We start from the raw sequence: 25,511 nt of genomic DNA on the forward strand, positions 1-25,511 counted from the left end.
TCATACTCCTGGATCCATCATTCAAACGATTTCCTTAAAATTGATCCTATGGTCTTCAAGGCATTTTTGCATGGCACTCACTATATCTTCCTATCTAGTTTGTTTCGAGAACGGTAGCAATCTTAGAAGTTCTTGTTTTTGATCTTGAGAAGGCATATATCTGATGCAACTTGTGCCGTGTCTTTTATGACGCATGCTCATCGGTAACAAGTGCTAAGGCAGAAGAAAGTTGATCTTCCACCTGCAAATATGTATAATGGTAAATCTTTGATCTTACTCAAGATTTTTAGTTTGTTTTTGAAATCCCGAAACCGTTCTTCATTTGCACGTATGAAGCAATCATTGCCGTTTGTCATGAGGGGGGAGGTGATAAATCCGAGTACAAGTCGCTGAGAGATAGAATCGATGCCTAATCCTCGTTAATATATTCAGAACGATTTATTTATTTATTTTTTTTTTTGATAAAATCAATAATATTTGCATTTGGAACCGTAGCTTCACATCTAAAGAGTCTGATCCTAATATTTATAATTTTTAATATCATATTATAATAAAATTATTGTATATATTTTCATGATTCCATTTTTGCGATGAAATTAACGTTTTTAAACAAAATTGTCAAAATTACATAGAATTTATGTTTACTTGTTAGCTATAGTAATATCCTTTGAGTCAGTTCTAGCCGCCACCTATGTTTATTCATACATAAAAGATTTGTTAATGTTAAACTGGTTGCAGAGTTTGTGGAGTTATTTTGACCAAAAGGCAACTTGTTGATTGATTACCACTTGTTGACAAAAATAAGAAGGGAACATTTTGAATACTGAGATGAATTTATATTCATTTTTAGAGTTCAAGTGAAATTAGAATGTTTATTGTAACAGCTGAAGGGTTTAGAAATTTATTGTACTTTATGAATAAACAGTTGTAAGCGGAAGGTTCTAAAACAGCAATGAGAATCAAGGTCTTAATTTTGCTTCAAGCTATTAAATGTGATGTCATGATGACATCATCGGGAAGCGTTGTGTCTCGTACACTTCATACATTACTTATTCGTTTAATAAAAAAATAAAACAGAGCGGTAAATGTGATTTCTGTTCACAAGAGTGGAAATTATTTTGTGAGTTATTGTCTTTGCAATTATTAGCATTTCGTTTTGTTGGTTTTCGCCATTGGTGTTCTCCAGAATCAATAGCAGTTGACGTCACGGTGGGTGCTTGTTGGAGCGCCGAGCGGCGCTATCAGTAAGCGGGGGGGGACTAGTGCACTTGTAACTTGGCTAGTAGTGTCATGTATTCGCGCAAGTATCTCGAACTCTCTTATGTTTTGTTATTGATGTAGTGAATACTGTGCCGCTAAATTTCTGGTAAGTTTTATTTTAAATTAATAAATACATTATAATTTTCAAATTTGAAACATGAATAATATAGGTTAGATTGTATCTACTGTCTATTAACGTGTTGAGTGGCCTTCAAAAACGTTTTGCTGTTGACATTGAAGGTCTTTGCGCAAAGACTGCAAAAGGCCAATAGAGGTCAACTATTCAAATATACTATTCTGTAATTATTAATTTGATTATTAAAAAGTATTTAACTCTGTATCTATCCGGTTAGCCATCCTGTAACCTATGACCTCTGTTAACGCGCCAGATAGGACATTCAACAACAATATTTATGTTTTTACGAATAATATTCCGAGTTGAACTGAGACCATTATTTACTTTGTTCGTGTGTTAATTAAACAATTTCAGGGCAAATAAAAATCTCTTTTTTCTCCATAACTTGCTTACATTTTAGATTCCTTTAAACACATCCTTGCTGCAAAACTTGAATTGAAATTAACATACTATGCCATTAGCAAAACAGGTTTATCACTTTAGCTGATGAGAATAAAACAAAATCCCTTGCTTCACAGTAAACAATAATAGGAAAGAAAAATTTTTCAGTGTCACATAACGAAAGCTTAACAGATGGCGTTGTCGGTGGTGTCATTTGGGTTGCAAACATTTTGGCGAAATTCTTACCACAAATAACACTTTCATGGTTTTCAGTTATTCCTCACCTGTTAATTCAATACTTTTACATAATCTCGTCTTTATCTTACAGTCCAACACGTGCTAGCCTACCTTGATTTGCGCAATCGCTATAATGTTTATACCTGCCAAATAGATGAAAACAACTTCATTTATTTGAATTGTGAACTGTTGTTTTTTAAAAGTTTGTTTCTTAATAGAAACATACATTAATTAGGGATTTTGCATAAATTAGTTTCTGGCAAACACAATTTGTAAGTAAACAAAACCCTCGTTCTTAATATCAAAGTAATTATCTGCATTAGAGATGGACAGTGGCGTTCTATTTTATATAAAAAATTAATTTTCATGTTCAAATCATTTCAATTACATAGCACAAATATCATAAAATATAATTACATTTTTTTGTTTATAATAATATTCATGCTGCATTCAAGAGAGGATAACTCTATTTTTAGTACCTTTTACTGTTTGCCAATAAAGTTTTTTATTTTTGTCCATTTTTTTTAAACAATGTTTCACCATTTTGGATGTGAAGTAGTCAAACTATTTTCAAACGTCTCAACATTGAGCCTTCTTATATATTTTTAACCATTGAAAATAAAAAAAAAAACAATTTTGTTTCTATATGTATGCTGTTTAATGATAAACGCTTGACCACAGATAATTTACAAAACTGATAATGAAGTTCACTATCTCTAACAGGTTTTGTGACATTATCTTATTCCCTATTCCACTAAAAGAGAAGTAATTAATTAATAAATATAGAGTGGTAGTAGTGGGAAGAAGTAATATTACTGATTATCTTTGCCACATTAGTACTCTACATTAATTAACAATAAATTTTGTACATAAAGTTGATTTATCCTTTGTATTACTGGTTGCCTATATTCATTTTCACAAAAATATAGGACCACTGTTTTTTCTTAGTGAACTTTTTCGTGTTCTTAGGTGTTTGCTCCATCAATAGTTACTCTGTCTATAGTGTATACCTAGGGATTTAATTCGTCTCTCTTATTATACAGTACCATTTTCTGTTCTACTCCCATATTGGCGCGTCGTTTTGGAAGCGAATTCTCATTGACTGCTTCCCAGTTGGTGTGCTATAGCACACCTTTTAGTCTTTACATCATGGTTATTAACTTATACCACAGTTTTACTAAAAGTCTTGTACGATACTTGGTCTTACATAAATGATGAATTATGTATATATGTAAATGAACAAATATCTATTAATTACGAGATTCCTACCTGAATCATAGAATGCAAATATTTATACTAAATTCACAAACTCTTCTATACACCAATCGAGGGGAGTACATAGAGCAATCTGACTGGGAGGTCTTTCATTTTGTATTTATATTTTGATGATAGAGAAAAAATTTAAAATCATAGAAACTAAACAGGAATTGAAGAAAAAATCTTGAATGATAATTGTAACTTTCATATATACATTTATCATACATAAACAAGTTTTATATTAGATACATCTCAATATCAATTAATTTTTCACTTATTTACAATCTTTTATCCAAACTATATTCCTGTACTTTGTACATGGCGTTTTTCTATTTCAGATATAGCATTACTGATAATGTATAGTATTTTTATTTGCTATTGTTCATTTTAGTTGTCACTATTTTTAAATTAAAGATACCAATAAGTATGAGGATTTTGTCTTATTGATCTATAGGAGGATGCACTTATCAATTACAATATATTATTCTAATTAATAAGAACAAGTGTTGGTTTTTGGATTTTTTGTCGGTGGTACAATAAATTTATATTTTAAAGGTAACACTTATGATAAAGTACAATAAAGTCCTTATTATCATCTATTGTTTAGTTATAAGTTGGGTAAAATTTTTATTTATATATTTTTTAGTATAATATGTCATATCATCATAAATTTCTTTCTACAGTGCCATTTTGTTTTGCATACTATAATTTCGTTCTTTCAGGCACCAATTGTGTTACTTTCCTAATTATGTCTATTGACCTTATTGTCTGTCCAACTCATTTGTTTGTTTTTTATTCAGCTTGTACTTTCTTATCCTAGTTATTGTTTTATTTCTGATTGATTCTTTTTCTGGTGTCAAGTTTGGTGCTTATATTCTTCACACATTTCTTTCCATAATTCTTATTTCTACTCTTTTCTCTCAAATATGTGGTTTCTTGGTGTCATTTTCATTTGCTGTCATATGTTTTACAAATACAATGTGGAGGATAATTCAATAAATATTGCTAATCACATATTTTATTGATAGTTATACTGTTGAATTATTAAAGACAGTTTATTAACCGGCGAACTTAACAAATAAAAATAATCATTTATCTTTCAAGCCTTGAACTTAAACATCAATATTGCAAATTCTTTGTTGCATGTTCAACATTATATTTTAATAAATATACTCTATATGAAAAGTCTGTGTGACTGACTGCCAGTTCTTAAGATTTGACAAGAAATGAGCAGTTATCCGACGATCAGTCCTCGAGGCAAGGTCATACTATAATCTTTTCATATAAAATCAATTTCAGGCAATAGATACACTCAGTCAAACTTGTCCCTGGTATTTGAAATGTTACGAAAGACTTCAGTTTAAGTTATACCTTTGATAGTGATTGTTAAATAGTTTTAGACAAGGAATTATTTTCAATTATCCTAGTAAACATTTATAATTCACTCATTAAAGATTTTAATTAAGAGATATTTTATTCGTTACAAATTATGAGGACAAAATTTTTTGAAATGATGTCATAATGTTTTATTAGTACCTATTTTGTAACACATCAAATCAGACTTAACAAAACTAATCAATTATACACAAAATACAAATAGCCCATTTTCTGTGAACACAACAAAACTTATCTATAGAAAATGAAGAATCGACAATAGGAAATAATCTGTTAGCTCCAAAGTTACTAAAACAATCGGAAAATCGGAACCAACAGCCAATTTAGAATAAGAATAAATGTTGTGATTAATAATTAAAAATAGAATTTTCTATATCTGATAGTATCATTAAAGGCATATTTGCAAATAATACTAGTGAACGTACAAGATTACTGAACACTGAAGTACGGCTGGGAACACAGAATGAAAATAATTAAAAGAAATGCACCACATAATCTTATTTTATGAATTGCGTGTCCTATTGAACATAATTCGTAATATTCGTAATAGCAAGTGAGAACTGCTATGGACTTTTATAAAAAAGAAATTGTAAAGTTCTTGCAGCCGACACTCTATAATTCTTTGGCATTAGAAAATTATTACGTATTTTAGAAAACTTCATGATGATATATTTTATATATCACGGCCATTCAATTCATCTTGGTTGAAACATTGAAATATCGTTTCAAAATCACTGTCACCTTCAGTAGTGTTGGAATTGGCACTTCTTCTGAGTGAGGGATAGTCCACTTGTTACGGTTCTTTCGATTGATTCCAGTAATATTCACTAGGCAGAAATAACAATCATCGAAGTGATTTTTTGCTCCTCTCTGACCCATTGGTACTCCGAATTTCAGACTTTTCCTATTCCCGGTACTCCACTGTCGTAAATGCTCTGTACAAGTTTTACAGACAATATGTGGTGCCCAGTTTTTATCCTGATCACCAAGCTTAACACCAATATATATATATATATATATATATATATATATATATATATATATATATATATATATATATATATATATATATATATATATATATATATATATATATATATATAAGATAAGCAAGCCCTCTTTACAAAGTCACTAATAGTTTTTTTAGTTTCCATTAACGTGTATTCTCCGCAAACAAAAATATCAGGATGATGTACACAGCTTCTTCTACTCATTCTATTTCTATTCAAGAACACAAATACAGCAATTCACATTAACAATTTACGTTTTAGATTTACTTTTCAACAACTCGTTACTAAAGAGAAATTTCATACGACGCTAACTTATATCTATCTGCACCGCGAGAATTCACAAACTAACCTCAACCCTCAACTGCAGTTGAAGTTTTGAAGGTCACTTCAGATACTGGACAGCTCCATCTATCAGATTTCTACGGAACTAACTGGATGACACTAATAAGTAGCATTAAATCCCACTTGTTAACAGTTTGTCAACCAATCTGTTATATATCTCATGTCTTGTCTTTGTAATAAATGAATTAAAATGATAATTATTTTTTAAAATAATAATAAGTTATTTCATAAATATTATTATTTTAAATTCAATTTGTTATAAAAGAAGACTGACAATAAGGAAAATATACCAAAATCTATCCCTGTATAGATTTCACAACACTCATACTTGAAAGTATTAAATAGAAAAAAGCATTGATAGATAAGTGAATTTATCTAAAAATCTAGAGCTGATACAGAAAAACTGCTTTCATATTTAGATTCAGCAACAAAAATATAATTAAAATCAGCTCAAAAATACTAGGCACCGAAAAAAAATTTGTTTTTGTAGGCCTGTGTAATTGAAGTATGTATGGAAAACAACCACAGATATCTTTAGCATCCCCAATACAATATTTATTCGAGTTTCAAATCAGTTTGATGTTTATTTATGGTGTTTTGTGATCCTCTCTTCAGTTTCACTTCTCGGCGGCGAATATTTGTAAATCTATTTTTCTATGTTTAATTCATTTGAAACATAGAATTCTAAGTTGTAGAAGAAATTCGACGAATTGAAAAAATCATCGACCGATAATCAAAATTATGGATCATATCGAGGCCTCAAACAAGTGTTTCATAAACGTACCTGAGCGACCTGTTACTTGGAACTCTTTGATCATAAAAAAAGCCAAAAAAAAACACCAAAAAACTGAAAAGTCGCATCAATAATTTATTAATACTGCTACTATTAAAAAAGACTAAAAAAGGCCTAGAGGCATAAGAAATGATAAAAATGCATACAATAAACTGAAAAGAATAAAAGTCTTCATTTTAGGATAAAATGACAGATGAGAAATTGCCACTGTTTTAAAAGTGTTGGGTGCTCAATATTAATCGATATAATTTTTTACTAGTTTTACTCCAAAAAAAAAAGATTAACTTGAAAAAAAGGTCCTCCATGTTTCTTACAGTGACATCATTTTTTTGTCAGTATTTCTCTTATATCAAGAATTTTTTTCTGCTTTAATTAACTATAAAAGCTTAGTTCTTAAATATATATTTTTTAAATCTTAGAAGTAGAATATCAAGTTGTCTTATGAACCATTTCAAAATATTTCATCTAATACTTCACCCGGTGTCATATAGTGGGCGTCTTTGCCAGCTAGATTATGAGCGTTGTCGTAGAGGGATTGTGGCAAAATAGTATGCCAAACGCCAAAGTGTACTCTAATATATTCCGAACCTTCGAATACTTTATATTCATCGTCTGGGTTTGAAATTATGGTCAAATACAATATAAAAATATGTGTAAAAGTATAACAATATTAGAAATTACTTAAATCAATTAGTCAAGAATTGTGGTCGGATAAATTTTTTCCTAATAAACATTAGATTCTTCAATTTTAAAATTTAATATTCAAATTGATAGAAATATTAAGCGTATTGATTCTGGTTACTATAGAAATCGTTATTAATTTTCATTGGTTAGATTATGAATGACGTTGCATTTTATAGTTTGAGTCGTTAAGAATGGAGCTGAATATTTATTGGTTCGATTATGAATAACATTAAATTTTATAGGTTCGGTCGTTATAAGTGAAGTTGATTTTATAGGTTAGGTGAGGTTAGTTGGTTATTAATGAGGTTGAATTTCTTTTATAGAATTGGTTTTTTTTCAAAATTGAAAAGATATGCGTATGTTACACTAAGGCTATTTGAATCAGTTTTCTTATTAATACATTGATCATTTAGAACCATATATATTGTTTCTAAACTTACGTTTTTTGTCATTTTTTTAAGTTATCACTTTGGCAGATCCATAATTTATATTATGTCCTTCATGGTAGACATGTGGCGCTAAGGAATACCTGTCAGGATATAATTTACTATCGCTTCTGTCGGAGGTTATGCGAATGGTGAATGACCTCTTCGACTGACCAATGTACTTCTTGTCACAATTTAAGGAATTTTCTATAATATTTTAGATATTTATTGGATGGTGTTTTATCTTTTATTCAGTGAAAATGCATTAAGGGTTTGACTGTACGTTATCTAGAATAAAGTAAGAATAATATATATTATTAAAAATGAATGTTATTAGTTCTAATAGAGTTACATTAAGTTTGCAATTTTTCTTATATCACTCCATTCATGTGGTAGGTAAGATATAATATTTAAGAGGACATTACTAAATAACGATATTACATCTAATCCTAATAAGACGTAATTTTGTAGCAATACCATATCATTAAGAGTTTCTTCGATGTTAAAGGAGTTTTCGATATAAGAATCATTGTTATAGTCATAAGATTTTGTCAATATTTCAGTTAACCAATAAGAAAGAGGTTCAATCGGAGTGTGAATCGATGCTACAATGGGTCTAGCTGATAGAGTAGGTATATGCATTTTTGGTAAACAGTAGAATTTAACAGAAAAACCGTTACATTTCGTTAATTTCTTATGAGTTTCTTGTTGTTTGATTTTTTTATTAATTTGAAACTCTCAAAACAACTAATTATTATAATCAATTTAATTCGTGCTTAATTTTGCCACACACCACTACGAAAATGCTTATATATTCAAATTAGTTTTTTTATAATTCCTGAAATATTGATAAAAAATTGACGTTTTGACTAATTTTAAATCTTTATCAAAATATGATATTAACACTGACAAGTTGCGTATTAATCAATAGATCACTTACATCATGAACATCAAAATAAGAATAAAATCAAAATAGAAATTTGTTTTAATAAGATAAATTAATTTTTTCCTCAGTCCTTAAATCTCAAATACTTATTCGATCAAATTATTTGTAGTTCTATTATAATTTACAAAATAGAGCTATAAGTTTTACTTAAATTCTTTAGGTCTTTTTTATCATTTCTTGGTTCTTAAGAATCTGAACCAATTCTGAAAATTCTCTTTTTCGTGTATTAGATTCTGTTCTAAGAACTTTTGAATTTTTATAATTGAATTTTTTAATTTTTCATGGTTCGTTAATGCAGTTTTATTTTTTTGTATCGTATTGATGACCGTTCAGTCTATTTTCTAAATATTGAGAGGTCTGCCTCACGTAATAAAATAAGAACAGAATGGTATACGAAACCAACTTGGTGCTCAAGATATTTGAATTTCAATTCATGTCATCCTATGCCACAAAATAGATCAGGGATAATAAGTTTGGCCGATAGATCTATCCAACTACCAGATCCTGAATTCAGATGCTTAGCGATTCAAAAAGCAAAAACTGCTTTGAAAGAAAATAATTATCTGGAAAAATGATAAATAACATATTCAAGAAAAGTATAAACAGATACTACAATCAATTAAAAAACAAAATAGAAACGAAACATCAAAACATAAAACGTTTTTCCTTACCATATGTACAACTATCAAATTATTTTAATAAATATAAAATAAATAAAATATAAAGTCATAAAGGACATAATACGATATCCAAATATTTCACTTAATTAAAATCTAAAACACAAAAAACAAAAAAAGCAATATTATATATCATGTACCTTGTACTAATTGCAACGCTGTCTACATAGGGCAAACTTCTCAATATTTAGAAAATAAACTAAAAGATCATCAATACGATAGAAAAAATAGAACTGCATTAACGAACCGAAATATTAAAAAAATATAAATTCAATTATAAAGATTCAAAAATTCTTGGAATCTAATGCACGAAAAAGAGAATTTTTAAAAATGGTTCACATTCTTTAGAACGAAAAAGCTATAAATGATAAAAAAAAGACCTAAATAATTTAAGTAAAATTTATAGCTCAATTTTGTAAATTCTCATAAAACTACAAATAATTTGATTGATTAAGTGCTACATATTTGTATGGACTGAGGAAAAATTTATTTTTCTTATTAGAACAATTCTATTTTGATTTTATTCTTATTTTGATGTTCACGATGTAGGTGATCTATATTATATTTTGAGAAAGAAAGTCAAGTCGAAACGTCAATTTTTATCAATCTGAAAAATTATTAAACAAAAACCAATTTTCAAACAGAAGAGACCTAAAATCAACAACTTAGAAGCAGCGGTTTCTTATTCTTTCGAATGCTTATATTCATCGTCTCCCTCTCTCTCTCTCTGTATATATATATATATATATATATATATATATATATATGTATATATTTATATATATTATATATACATGTATTTACATCGAATATTACTTTTGTTATACAGCATACATCATACTTCATATTTTGTTTCCAACGAGACGTCACATTGTGCGAAAGAAATAGCGCGTTCCTTACACATAGGCATAGGATTCCTATTTTCCAGTACGGTATATAAATTTGTGAAACCATCTAAATAGTTAATTATTACATTTTTAGGGTTAGCTCATTTCATTGCTTCATAATTATTTTATTTATAAGCTTTTATTACATTTGAGGACAGTTTAACGGAATGACTTTCGTTATGCTGATTATATTGTTAGTTTTCTGAATAAAAAAACACTTGAAGAAACCAAGGAAAAGTTACGAAAATTTTATAAATAATTGGTTTTCAAGAGATTCTTTATTTTTAAGAAAAGGGACAGTACTAAACGTCAGGAAGCGTTATTTACTGCAACTTCTCCAGAAATGATTAATAAAATTTGTACTCTTTTGCTTAGCGATTGTGAATAAAAGTACGTAAGGTAAGCATGAAGATAATATTTCAACCAAAATATAGAAAAAGCTATCTACAAGGTGTTGCCGCGATCGCTAAATGCTGATTAAAAGCTCACTTAGATTAAAAATCAATTGTAATTGAATGAGTTTTTCGGCCTTTTCACAGTAAATATAGCTTGGATACATAATTATATCCCAATAATACTAATAAATTGATATGGTTTGGACACATACCCGAAAACAGAAAACCAAAAAATGGGAATCTGACTCAGTGTCAATATTATATTTTGATAAAGACTTAAACTTAGTGGAAACGTCAATTTTTTATCATTCTTTTAAAAAATTATTAAAAAAAATAATTTTAAAACAGAAGAAACCTAAAATCGGGAAATGCTTGGTAAGCTAGTGAGCGATAGATTTCGCCCGGATTCCTGATCCACCAATAATAGAAAGCCATATTGAATGTCTCGGGTTTGAAATTGTCATGCAAATTTGTTTGGTCTATACGTATTTTGACCTAGAAATTGAATAAAATAGGTCTCAGATCTATAACTGTAATAGTTAACTGACGTAAAATACAAACAACTCAACTCCAAAATACACTTTTTTTACGTTTGGAGTAAAATAACTTCGTTAAATGCCTAATAAGTGCATGAAACTTCCAAATAAAACTTACAGCAAATGATGTGTACAACGTTAGTAGAAAGTAAATGTAAGTTGAAAATATCTTTATTTCATTGAATGGAAATAAAAACAATATAAGTGTAATCTTTTCCACAATTTATGATTCATTTTTTCCATTTTATTAATCAGTACTATGTTTTAATGTAAACAAATTATATTGCATTTTATTATTGTTATTCATTAAACAATTAAAAATATAGCTTAAAGTTAAAATATTATTACAATCATAAAATGGAAACAAATAATTTTCTTAATATTATCCAGACATCATTTTTATTTTGATGACGCAGCAGAAAACCTAGATAATCGTCAGTTTAATTGACCGTATAGCATCTTATGAATAGTCGATACCCAAGTCAGAAAGACCATTTTTAATTGATAACTTTTTCTCTTTATCTAACTCCATTTTCCAGTAAATATTAATAAAATCATTTATATTATTTATATTTATACCGTCGATATAGTAGGAAAGGAAGAGAAAAATAAAAAAATACGTTTTTATCACTCTCATGAATGCGGGGGTGTCATAAGAAATCATAACGATTTATATTGAACACCCCACGCTTATGGAACAGAGACATTCATTTTCTGGTCAGTTATTTTATTCTTATACCTATCAAGAACTAGGTTTATGAGTTTTTCACGAATAGAATATCCAGTAATTTCATGAAACATTTCAAAATCAAATTATTTCTATTAATATTTCAATATTACATGGGACTCTGCTTGTTAGTTTTTAGCAGACCAGTTTTTCTATTCGTCGAAGGTATACCGTACGCGGTTAAGAGCTACTACATAAGGTTATTTAGTTGTAAACAACCGAGAATCTTTTGGGTGATCGATTCGAACTCAGAATTTTTCGGCACAAATTGATTCTATAAGTTCGTCTGGAAAATTACTAATTCATTCAAAATGATCAAATTAGTGTATCTTCATATGTTCTTGACAAGTATACCAACATTGAATTTATCCATTATTTGAAGCAGGCAATTTCGAGTCTAAAGATTCCTTTACATGCTACCCTGGTTAACCAGACAAGGATAATGATATAAATATATGAAATTATATTGCTATCGATCTTTGATAAGTGTGAAAAATTTTGAATTTATCTGCTCGTTTAATGTGGGCAAGGATAATTATACGAATTCAGGAAATTATTGTATTGTCAAGGGTCTTTACTAAATGTGCAGATTTTCAAATTGATCCTCATTCTTAAGTAGGAAATATCGAGCTCAAAACTTCTATCATACAGATAGATGTAATCGCGAAGATAATAAAATAAAATAATGCAAAAGCGTATAAAATAACATATAAAAATAAATTTTTGAACATTATTCTTTTTCAGTACATCAGTTAAATAAATTGAATTCTCATTTTACATTGATAAAAAGTTTATTGATTATCGTTTCGTTGATCGGAATAATTCTGGTCATATCACAAATAGAATTACTGTTCCAGGAATTCATCTCCTATCCAATCTAAATTATCAGGTAGTCATTATGCGATTACATACAACTTAGTTACGCATTCTGTATAAAAATTATCAGTCTGTTTTGTCATTGATTCTTGCAGAAGTATCTAGCCAAAGTAACTCCAACCGATTGGTGGTTTAAATATCAGTTATAGGGCGCTTGCACGAAGAAAACAATCTAAAAGAGCATATTTTCATTTTTGTTTACTAGAAACTAAATTTAAATCTATCAACTACTATCGAATATTTAAATTGGCAGCAGAATCTGATATTTTTGACATAAATAAGCTTCACTGTATGCTATTAATGTTTCTTGTGAAATTTTTCTAAACATATGATATAATATATTATGTGTCAATTGCAAATGGCTTGATATCAAGCCTAAAAACTATGTATTTGTACAAAAAATATTCAAGTGAAAATAATGATAGTGCTTATTCTGAATAATTAGCGTGGCTATAGTGGAGATTTTTCAATCAAAAATTACACCCAATTAAAATTTTCCTGTTTGAAGAGGATTTGAGGTACCTTAAAATTCAAATTAAAATTTGGTCGCGAGATTGCTGATTCACGCACAAACAAACAACGAATTGAATATCCTTTGTTCTCTAAATAGGTATAGATAAAAACAAAACGCTATTCAATTTTTAGTCAATGTCATTATCACCTTATTTCAAAAAAAATTTTTCAATTTTGGAATTCAATGAAAATTGTTTTACTCTTAACACTTTAACGACCGGGTAAATAAGGCAAAACTTCACGTACGGACCAGATACATTTTATTTTAAAAACTGTTTTAGTAATATATGTACAACATAAAAACTCACTTTTAACATAAATTAAAAAATTTTTCTGCAAATAAATTATGGGCCCTTTTTGGGTACACGCGGTCCCGTAGAGAGTTAAAGTCGGTACGGGCTCATGTGTACCAAATTTGGACACGTTACTTTTTTACTGAAACAGTATGAGTAGCAAAAAAACATTTGCTACATATAAAATTATTAAGATCTTGCATGGAATACATGTTGTGGACACCTTTTTAGTACCAGTCATAGCCCGTGCCCGTCTAAATTTTTTAGCAATATTTCTATAGCATGATGAGAACACCTTCCACGTTACTTGATATCTTTGAGACAGTGATTAACTTCTGTTCGTTATGATGTCCTGTCATCTAGTTTAGTCAAAGCTAGTACCAGTTCTTCACGAAATTGTGTAATGGACATTTTCTCCCTTGTGACTTGAATAAAAAGATGGGCTTTTACAACTCCCGTGTTTGTTAATAACTCAAAAATAATTTTACGGTACCACTTGATTCCTACAAATAAACAAATATTATTACGCTTTGTTTTTACAATAATGCTTCACTTTACAAATCTTTTTGAATCGTAGATGCATATACTGCTTTCTGGTCATCAGAAGACATCAATGAAATATTTACTTTTATTGTATTCCAGTATAGTGGAAGGTTTTTTCACAGTGCCTCTTCTCGTAACTATATCTTGCATTTTTTGAACATCTTTAGTGGTCAAGAACAAAATATCTCTTTCATCCCTCCATTTGCCTACAATTACATTTGTGTTGCTCTGCAATGCAGTCATTTCTCCTCTTGTTAACCTAGCAGATACAACAGATTTCTTTTCGGTCTTAGAGTTCCAATTAAGTGAGTACTAACTGTATTTAGTTTGTGAGCGAGAGAAACACTTGTATAAAAATTATCAGTTACCAGCGTTCTGCCACTATTTAGTAAAGATGCCATAAGTACCATTACCACATCTGTTGCAACACTTGTAGTCCCTGGTCTAGTTGATTTTCCCCCATATAATTTCAGTGTATAAGTATAACCACCATCAGCACATAGTTTGTATACTTTGAGACCATATCTATGACGTTTATTGGGAATGTACTGACGAAATCCAAGTCTACCACGAAATGAAATCATACTCTCATCTATACATACATTTTCTTGCGGAACACACCATTTTTGAAAGTTTGTATTCATTAATTCAATAAATGCACTCACTTACTTTGTACAACTTATCCTCTTTATTGTAATTTTCATTGTCGCCAACATGCAGAAAATGAAGAATAGATTCAAATCTATTTCTGCTCATTCCACATTGGGTAGTAATACCATTTTTATAGCAAAGGTTATTGCTCCGATAGTCGCGTAATTTGGGTTTTTTGTCTGGACCAATCCAAATAGTCAGCTCCAAAAAACATTTTAGCTCTTTGCACGTTAAATCTTTTCAATTAGCAATCAAAGAATGTTTTATAATTTTTTCGTCAATGATACCCTCAACTAATTTTTGATGATAGTACTTATTTGATTCCTGAACAAGCAGATCTATAATATTTTGATCAACGAATAAATAATAAAAATCAAGTCATGTGGTTAGTGTTCTTAGATGTGTAGTAACAGTAATATCTTCTACCGGTTTATATGTAAATTTATTCAATTTAAGGCGATTTGTCGTTTCCCACTTAATGTTTACATCTGGTGTGTTATGTGAATTATCAGCATCTAAATCAGAATCAATATTATCTGATTCGACATAGCTAGACTCTTATCCATCTAGCACAACCCCTTCTTCAATATATCTACTTGTCGATAGAACTGGCTCTGTTGATGGTATTATATTTGATATTTTTCTTTTTTAGGTTTATCTGAATAAACATATTTTCCTTTCATTGTATGTACCAAGTCACTGTCATCAGAATCAATATCACTATCTTCTGGGTCATAACTTTTACCGTACAAACTATCATCGCAATAAAAATCACTATTTTCTAATATTTCTTCTAGTTCTTTTTATGGTAAAACTTTTTTTTGCCATTGTTAAATCAGGTAACGATGAAATTAATAGTATAGATCAAACAAAACTTACAATAGAATTTCAAAATCTAAATATTTTCATAACCTCAAAACTCTTCTATATGTCAAATATGTTATAACCTGATGCAAATGAGTATTTACCCAGGCCCAGACGAATCATCCCGCCGAGCCATTTCAATGTAGCTGTGCATCTCTCATCGCCACAGTCGAAAATACAACAGCATAATCTGTGCCCAAATATGACCACATGGTCTGGGAGAAAATTTTGCTGTGCCCCAATTTGGTGCACATGGTCGTTAAAGTGTTAAGTACCTTTCTTTTTGATTCTCTCATAAATTTTCTACCTGAAACATAAGACGAAACTTTTTTCTGATATATCAATAGATAACCTAACTTTATGATTCTGTTATACAGATTAAAATGTAACTTTTACTGCGTTCTTCTAACAATTTTACTTTACAAATAGTAACACATATAACATCAATATTTCATAAATGCGCACGGCACTTATACGAAATTAAGAAATGAAAAATAATTTTTACTTCCCGTATAAAATTCAGTAAATATCCAACAAACCGTCAGTCCACGTGGACTCTATTTTACCAATGAAAACATCGCATCGTAAACATAAACGCAGTTTTATTGGCCGAAAAATACAATTATACCAGTTTAGAAACATTGCGCCAAGTTTTGTCAACATGTAGTTTTAAAGACAAAAAACTGAATAAACGGATGGCAATAACAGAATCGTCAAGGATAGTTCGATGGCGACAAGATTATTTGCGTCAGATAAAAGACAACGTTTCTAATAGACTCATAATTTATCTAGATGAAACAGTCACGATGTAGTAAATTTCTGTTGGGTTGACAATAGTTTGAATGATAAACGCATTATAATTATTAATATCTGCTGAAAAAAATGAAAACTGTGCAGTTGATTATCATGAAGATATGACAGCAGAATTATTTGAAAAGTGGTGTAATGAACAGCTTTTCCCTAACATTCCACCACAGTCAGTAATTGTTATGGACAACGCATCCTACCACTCACGGCAACTCCTTAAGATACCAAATAATAGTAGTAACAAAGCTCAAATTTTAGCATTTACTGTTATTAAACGTCTTAAGTTACAGAAAATTTATTATATTAACAAGCTGTGCCAAGAACAGGGTCATACTCTTCTTAGACTACCTCCTAACTATTGCATATTTAACCCTATAGAGTTAATGTGAGCAAACGTAAAATCAGAATTACGAAATTGTAATCAGTCTCCAAAACTGAGTAAAAAGGTTGTAGAACTCGTAAAGAAAGTTTTAGCCCATGGTAAGTCAAACAAAACTGTCGTGAAGGGCTTTTATATAAGTTTTTATAATCTGCAATTGATTTGGAAGAACTTTTAACAAATGGAACGAAAACGGTTCTCTGGTTTTCGGCGGCGGCAACGCTGATTTTCTATCTGTACCGTGGCGTTCCCTGAAGTTTTTTCATTAATAAACAATTGTCCTTTTTCATATAAAATATTAATACTGTCCAAAGTTCCCAAATTTATCCACGATATTTCTCTGGCTTCTTTTACTACAATTGATGCTTATTTTCTTATTGATTTATATTTTTCATTATTCTTTTTTATTTTTCTATTCAAGTATTTCATTATTTTTTATTCTTTTTTTTAATCAACTACCTTATCCTATCTGTGTCCTTTATGTTTTTGTTGGGTATTTTTTATACTCCACAGTTTCCAGGATACTATTTTTAAATCTCCATTTTTCTTCTTCTCCACGTACCCTCTCTTCTGCATTCAAGTTTTGATTCAATATTACTTCCTCGGGAAAATATAAAATGAAATAAAAGAGATAGAATAAGAAATGAAATATATAGTATGCAGCGACAACCCTAAAAAATTATACAAATACATTAGATCATCGTTGTCATCAAAAACATCCATTCCGAAGTTTTGGCAGACACTTTTTCTAAGGTTTTCTCTACTGAAAATATCAAAAATAATTTACCCGACATTCTGTTCACAAGAATAATTTCATCCTTAGAGCAACTTCAGTTTACACCTGAAACTATCAAATGTCACCTTCACAAATTGAAAAACAACTCTTCTCCCGGTCTTCATCTAATCTCTCCTCTATTTCTAAAAAGATGTTGTAACGCTCTCGCTCATCCTCTGTCTATAATAATGCCCTTGTCATTTGATACACACATACTACCTCCTATCTGGAAAACAGCCTCGGTAACACCAATTTTCAAGAAAGACAATGAATTTGACCCCAATAACTACCGCTCCATTAGCCTTACACCAGTCATCTGTAAGGTTATGGAATCAACAACAACATGGATTTGTAAAAGGACGTTCAACAATGACGAATCTACTTTGGTGTGTTAATGAATGGACAAAATATTTAGACAGGAAAATCCCGACGGACATCATTTACCTAGATTATGCGAAAGCGTTCGACCAAGTGCCAAAACGAAGATTACTGTATAAATTGGAACATCTTGGCATACGAGGTGATCTACTGGAGTGGATTGACTCATTCTTAACAAACAGAAAGTTGTGTGTGAAAGTGGGAAATTGTTTATCAGCTCAGAAACCCGTATTAAGCGGCAGGGATCGGTACTGGGTCCTCTCTTATTTATAATATACGCAAGTGATCTCCAATTTCATATTCAGTGCAACAAAGTTTTCTATACCGACGATTCGAAAATATTCGCTGATTCATCTCTTCATATAAATCTTCAAGAAGACTTGGATTCGATATCTAAGTGGTGCTCAGACTGGATGTTGCCTCTTAATGCAAATAAGTGTGTAGCTCTTTACTTAGGCAAAAACAATCCGAGACATACATACTTCTTAAACGGTCACGCCTTAAATGAAGTGAATTCTTGAAACGATCTCGGTGTTACAATTACTACGGATTTGAGTTGGTCCGAACATGATATAAGTATTGCCAACAAAGCAAAAAGTAAGCTGTATCTTCTCCGTAAGTCTTTCGGAAGGATATCATTACATAATTCAACTCGTTTATATAAAACTTATATTCGCCCAATTATGGAGTATTGCGGAACTGTGTTGTGTACGGGACTAGTGCGGGATTAAAATCTCGAAAAAGTTCAGCGTCGATAAACCAGATTATCCCTCTCGCGTACAAGACCTAGTTATACAGAAAGACTAAATATAATGGATTTACCGACCTTTGAACAACGTCGTCTTCGTGGGGATACGATAATAATCACCTATCGCATTTTAAATTTCAATTATGGTAACTTAAGAAACATATTTAATGTGGACACTGATAATCGGCTTCGAGGACACAGATGGAAATTGAAAAAAGAAATATTCACTTGTCGGACAAGGCAACATTTTTTGTGTAATTGTGTTTTTTCAACATGGAACCATCTACCTGAGGATATTGTAACGGCACCGTCTGACAATATTTTTAAGAATAGATTGGACACTTTTCTATTTTCTAGTTAAATCTTTTTTTTCCTTTGTAATTTTTAATTTTCTAACTAGGTACTTTAATTACTTTAATTTTTATAATATATATATATATATATATATATATATATATATATATATATAGTATATTTCAGGGCTTATGGATCGTAGGGTCCCTGCCCGTACCTTAATGTAATAATAAATTAAATTTAAAACATATAACATAAAGTCAAAGATATATAATATTTGAAGCATATTTGAAATGGTTTGGACAAATATGCCGGATGCCCGGTAACGCAATACTAAAAAAACGTTTAAATCCAAAATAGCAAGTAAAAAAGCATATATTGAAAATGAGGAAGAAGCAGTTGAGACAAAGGGGATGTAATGATAAGGAGTAAAAGATCATACTGAAGACAGAAAGGTATGGAGATACAAGTATATATCAAATAGTCATACACCTCTAAGTATTTGGCTTAGGATTGAATGGAAAATAAAGTGTTGAATCAAAGAATACACACAAAACTCAAAATAAACTACTCACATTGTAGGCAACACGACATTAACGACTTTTGGCATTATGTATTAGCGTGACGTAGAAAGTTAGCTTAGATCATTTTAGTTTCCAACAAAATTATAATTATAATTGAGATGAATACGATTTTTCAAATGAACAGATTGAATTGATTCATTGTTATACAATGATACCAAAACTATTTTATACACATTTATAGCCAAAACAATCCAAATCGAAAAGAAATTTAAATTATTTATAATTATTTGATTTCATTTTAATAATTAAAAGCTATCAAGAGAATCAATCTACTTCGAATGATAATCTGATACACCTAAGTTTTCTAAATTCCGGATCCGGATATTTAAAAATGGTGACGTTATATCACCACTACCTGAAAATCGTAATATGCCAAAAAATTTGTAAGAGGTAATTTCATAGCCTAGTTTCCTATTATATTTGATAATGATTTTTAATCAGAATGTCTCAACAATCCGTTGGCACACTTAATGTATGTGTAGCGTAGCCGTCCTATTTGTAACCACCCCTTTCTGTAATGGATTGATTTTAAATGTGAACATATTATATTGATCGAAAATAATCGATTATTTTACAAGTAACGAAACGTGAACGATATAAATGAATGAAAGATCCATTTGCTTCCCTTATTTCTAAGTTTGAAGCTATTACGAGTGATTCATTGCGATTTTAGACGTTTTCTGATTTTTTGAGAAACATCAAAGCAGCACACATTGTTGAACCCACCGAAGAGGTTTAACCACACGGCCAAGCGTATCGCTTATCTATACGCCATAACTATAATCATTTAGAACTTTCTATTATATTATAAGCTATATCTTAGGAATTATAAATCAATATATTCACTCAAATTTATCAACATTGAGACTATCAAACTAATTTATTACAGTAACTAAGTACGTTCTATCTTAACGGAAATCTAAATAATCAAAATGTGAGTGACGTAAATCGGTGGACTATTATTTAAATAACAACTCAATCAATAGAGCTCCTAATCCAGATAAATTCGGAAATTTGGAAATAAATTTCGATAAAATAGTGCTTATTCGCATGACTACCACAGACCACTTACCACTAGACTAGAACTTTCATACTTTACTTTACATATTTGTTCAGATTTTTAGTTCAGCTAAGCACAGATAATTTTTATTATATTTTTGATAGTTCCATATGTATTGGCGTTGTGTATTTTTTATTCAAGTGTACAACAAATTGAATAATATTGTCGATAAACTATTCCTGATAACCATAAATAACACAAATACAAACAATACAAATTTTTTGAATCCTACGAATCCTTGACTTTCATTTCGCGCTACTGAACGAGGACAGGAACTTAATCTATAGTAGTTCTCATTACCATAGATATGTATACCTAGTCGATTCTATACAAATTATTATATTCATTGACGATCGCATTTCATATTGTTTGTATGATACGCGACAAAATATTTTTCATTTATCTATTATTTTATTATTACGACCGTATAGAGTCTATACGTCTATACTGAATATGTCTATGCTATAGACATATTCAGTATCTTAGGCGGACAATTGAAAAAAAGGTTATCCCATCTTTAGGTTAGGTCAAAAACTGGAAAATAAGAGATGCTTACTCGTTATTTGTAAAATTAGATATTGTTAATCAAAATATAGTCAAATGTTGAATTCACCGACATGTCATTAATCTTAGACGAGTGATAAGGAAACTCTAGTATAGCTGGTACGCGTTATGCAGAAAATTAAGTTGTTGTGAAACTGGGAATGTGAGAACAAAGAAAAATATTTATTCTGGTAGGCCAATAACAACAAAAATCATTAATTAAGAAAATATTCAAAATTAGTTGATCCAGATCCAACAGGTGGCATAAGAAATATGACAAGACAAACAAATACGTCTTCTTTAAGTACTTTGAGGATACTTAAAGAGTAGCAGCTACATCCTTATTATTACAGACATGTCCAAGAACTCTCGTCAGACGATCTACCAGACACTACTAGTGTGATCAGAATCTAGAAGCCAAATGGGTAGCACATTACACACTTATTTAAAGTTAATGTCTGGGCAGTAACTTTATATAACAAATAAATAAGTTTTCACATTATGCCTGGAAATGTAAATGATAATATTTACATGGATTTTTTAAACAGTCACTTATTCGAAATACTATAAGATTTAACACTAAACGAGCAAATATCTTTATTTTGTATGAACGATGGAGCTCCACCAAAATTTGATAGTTGTCATAATTGGTTGATTGGTAGGGGTGCAGAAGCTCCAATTCATTGGCCTCCTCGATCATTCGATTTTGTTCCTTGGTACTATACAGTTTGGTCGTATTTTGAGAAAAAGTCTATGCTACAGAGATAAATTCACGTCAAGAATTGGAAGATTCAACTTCACTTTAATAAACTCATATTATGGATTAATGGATTCTTTAGAAAAAAGGATAGACTTGTGTATTTGTGAATATTCACTTTCATTGAAATTCATTTTATGTTCTTAGTTTTTATTTTTATTTTCCTATTGGGATTAACTAATAACTTTATCATCATCACTTTATATCAGCATCGTAATTCCGGAAACTGTATCTTTTTGGTGTAAACTTAATTGATTTTTAAGATCACTGTAAATTTTTTATTAATAAACCTAACCATGAAAAAGTTTTGTTCAATACTACTTGGTACGAACCGTGTAACCAGCGTCCTCTATGAGAGGCAGATATAAAAACAATTTCATGGAATTTATCATCTTTCGAAACATATTCGTGCCTAATTTCATTAAAATGTTGCTAGTAGTGTCGGCAAAATCGTTAAAATTTGTATAATTTTTTTCTCTTCAACGTCCTTCATCTTGAATAAGGATAATTGAAATAAAATGTGAGGCGTTGGCCCATTATACATTCCAAAAAATTGTGAAAGTAAACAAAAATTTATTTATTTGAAATTTTTTTACGAAACTTTTTGAAGCCCACGATTTACCTCGATACACGCCTTATGTAAAATTATTTATGTGCACATAAAACGAATAACAATGGAAAAACTTGTTTATGGCGGGCAGTCATCATTAATGGAGTTATCTGTAGAGGACATCGAAAAGACTTAGGCGAAATTTAACATGTGATGAATGTATTTGAAAAGAAAGTGCCTTTCCATCAGGACAACGCACCTTCTCACACTTTGTTGATCTCCTTGACTAGTATTCACGAATTGCATTTCGAATTGGTGACCACCCGCCATATTCACCAGATCTGGCGCCCGTCATCATTTTCCTTTCATAACCTTGTTTCACTATCAGGAGAGACATTTTCATCAGATGAGGGTGTTAGCGCCTATTCTTCGAAATGCTTGAAAATGTTACTGTAGTGCTGGAAACACTGTATACATTTGAAAGAAGACTATATAGAAAAATAAAAATAATTATGGTATAAGAATGTCATATTTTTTTGTTAGATCCGAAACTTTTCAGGCAATCTCCTATATTGAGCTTTTTGATTCGCGAATTTCATTAATCATTTGTAGTCTTTTCTGTGACGCACAATTCGGAGTGATTTCATGGTCATACGGGAGCTATTTTTTATTTTTAAATCCACAATGAATTAAAATGTCCCGTTAAGATTTATAATTATCATACGGGAATTTTAAAAATTATTTCTGAATGATTTCCACAGTTGCAACTTTATTCTGTTTGTGTTAATCATAAATCTGACGTTTCATCAATCTTACTTTACTCGGTGTTGACTTTTTTCTTTTCATAGGATCATCTTCCACTAATTTCTCCGTAAATACTGGGTATATTTAGCTTCGTAAATTAGGCAATTTTTTATCATTTCATTTACACTTCTTTCCCAAAATTCAGGTTTTAGACAATTAAAAATTAGTCTTTGGATTTGTATATGCAAATCCTAATTTTGTAAATTTCCACAATTTGTTGTGGTTTTGCTTTTTATTTGATTTCTTCATTAGGTTTCCCATATGCTATATTTATAATTAAACGATTCACTATTTTACAAACTCAATAGATTGAATTAAAATAGCTTTATCAAATTATTAACGCGACACTGACAATGTTATTTGCACAGAAGTAGTATTAAAAATGATAAAGTGCTAATATGTATTTCGAATCGTCCAAATAAGTGCAAATTGACCCTGTTTTCACCGATTTTTCGGTAACGTTGATTATATTGTGAATATTGGATGGAATGGAGACTCCTGGTACATGAGGGTTTCTTCGCTAACTTTGAGCAATGTAAATTTACAGTTTAAATATCGATTCTCAGTACTACGACGCTAAACCTTACAGCATTTTTTGTATAGGTTAAGCCTGGCGAATACCGGATTAATATTCGTAGTCGTAAGCGTGGACGTGCAGGCCAGACCTTACGCAGAGCAGAGCGCAGCGCCAACGTTACGTTAATGACGTTTGCGACCAAGTTTGAACACTTACTTTTGCTGTGTGTTTGTTCTACGCGCGTAAGTGCAGTAATTTGTATTTTTTTACAAAATAGCACGTAGAGTACTGGTGGTTTATTTTGATTTCATGATGAATAGCGATAACAAAGAAAATCTTATTAAATTTGTGCGTAAATATGAATTGTATCTACAAAAAAGTAAAGAGTACAAAAATTGATCGTATAAAAGTTTATTATATTATAGTATTCAAGCAAAAAATATTCAAAATATTCACATGAGGTACCCAGATCTCATTAAACATACGAGCACTAATATAACAGTCGGCACCTGCACCAAGACAGTAATCGTTTGTACCAATGCCCTAACTGCTTTTCCCGCAACCTGGGCCATCGTGGCTGTGTCCTGAACCTAAAGTTGATGACTTTTTACGATCAATATTAGAAACACTTGATTTACCTTCATCAAAACCATTTGCAGCATCCGCCAATAACTATTTTATAACCGTTGCCGTCGCCAGCGTCACGTACAACGAAAAAATGAAAGTCGTAACTTGGTAAACAACTTAAAATTAGAAAGGAAAGAGAATGAGATGACGCAGACAACTTTTAAAAAATTACCAGTGAGGAATGAAGGTAAAATAAAAGTAGCTTTGGCAAAATTATAGATATTACAGAATAAGCAGCGGCTTCTCTTCTCTTCTATTTTCTTTTTTTACGTAATTGAATAAATTCATATTTATTATAATAATTGCCACAATCCCACTACGAAAACGCTTATAATATAGAAATTATTACGTTCATGTTGTTCTGTGATTGGTTGAACACCGTAGCTCCTAGTGTTACCTAACGTCATATCTATAAACTGTATTAAGATATTAGTTGCGCTAATGTACTCAGAGAGCGCGCTATGTTAAATTTTCCCCTCCCTCATCCAAGTTTCCATATCCTACCGCAACAGCCGGGTACACAGATCTTGCATTGCGTACTCATCTCGAAGCGTAAGCCCTTTGTGACTCTTACTCTTACGAATAATAAATCTCAAGTCTCAGAAAAAGTCAGGGATGAAATATATGGAAAGACTTATTTTCAATTAACTATCCACTTACCGAGATATGTAGCTTCAGGAAGAACAAACTCTCCTTCATATAGCTGAAGACCATCAACATCAGCTATTGAATTTGGTGCATTCACTACATCACCTTCTCAGTGTCCAAAATACTTACTGGTCTTGACTTTTGTAATAGAGTTCACTGTCCACTTGCGGATAAGCTCCTTATCGACCTCGATTACTTGAAATGGGGAAGGT

General features: G+C 30.5%; 1 protein-coding gene across 5 annotated transcripts in view; it reads left to right on the forward strand.

The window, feature by feature from the left end:
* The first annotated feature begins 857 nt into the window (after nucleotides 1–857).
* The window catches only part of LOC130896033 (myocyte-specific enhancer factor 2), a 201,598-nt gene continuing 176,944 nt past the window's right edge, over nucleotides 858–25,511 (forward strand). For 3 of the 5 annotated variants that reach the window (XM_057803782.1, XM_057803817.1, XM_057803828.1), the window contains exon 1: nucleotides 1,148–1,366. The gene's annotated coding sequence lies outside the window, so the exon portion shown is untranslated. Of the gene's footprint in view, nucleotides 1,367–25,511 lie in introns of all 5 variants that reach the window. The other 2 variants (XM_057803836.1, XM_057803845.1) reach the window with 2 other exon arrangements.

The sequence above is a fragment of the Diorhabda carinulata genome, chromosome 1 (genome assembly GCF_026250575.1).
Source record: "Diorhabda carinulata isolate Delta chromosome 1, icDioCari1.1, whole genome shotgun sequence".
Lineage (NCBI taxonomy): Eukaryota > Metazoa > Arthropoda > Insecta > Coleoptera > Chrysomelidae > Diorhabda > Diorhabda carinulata.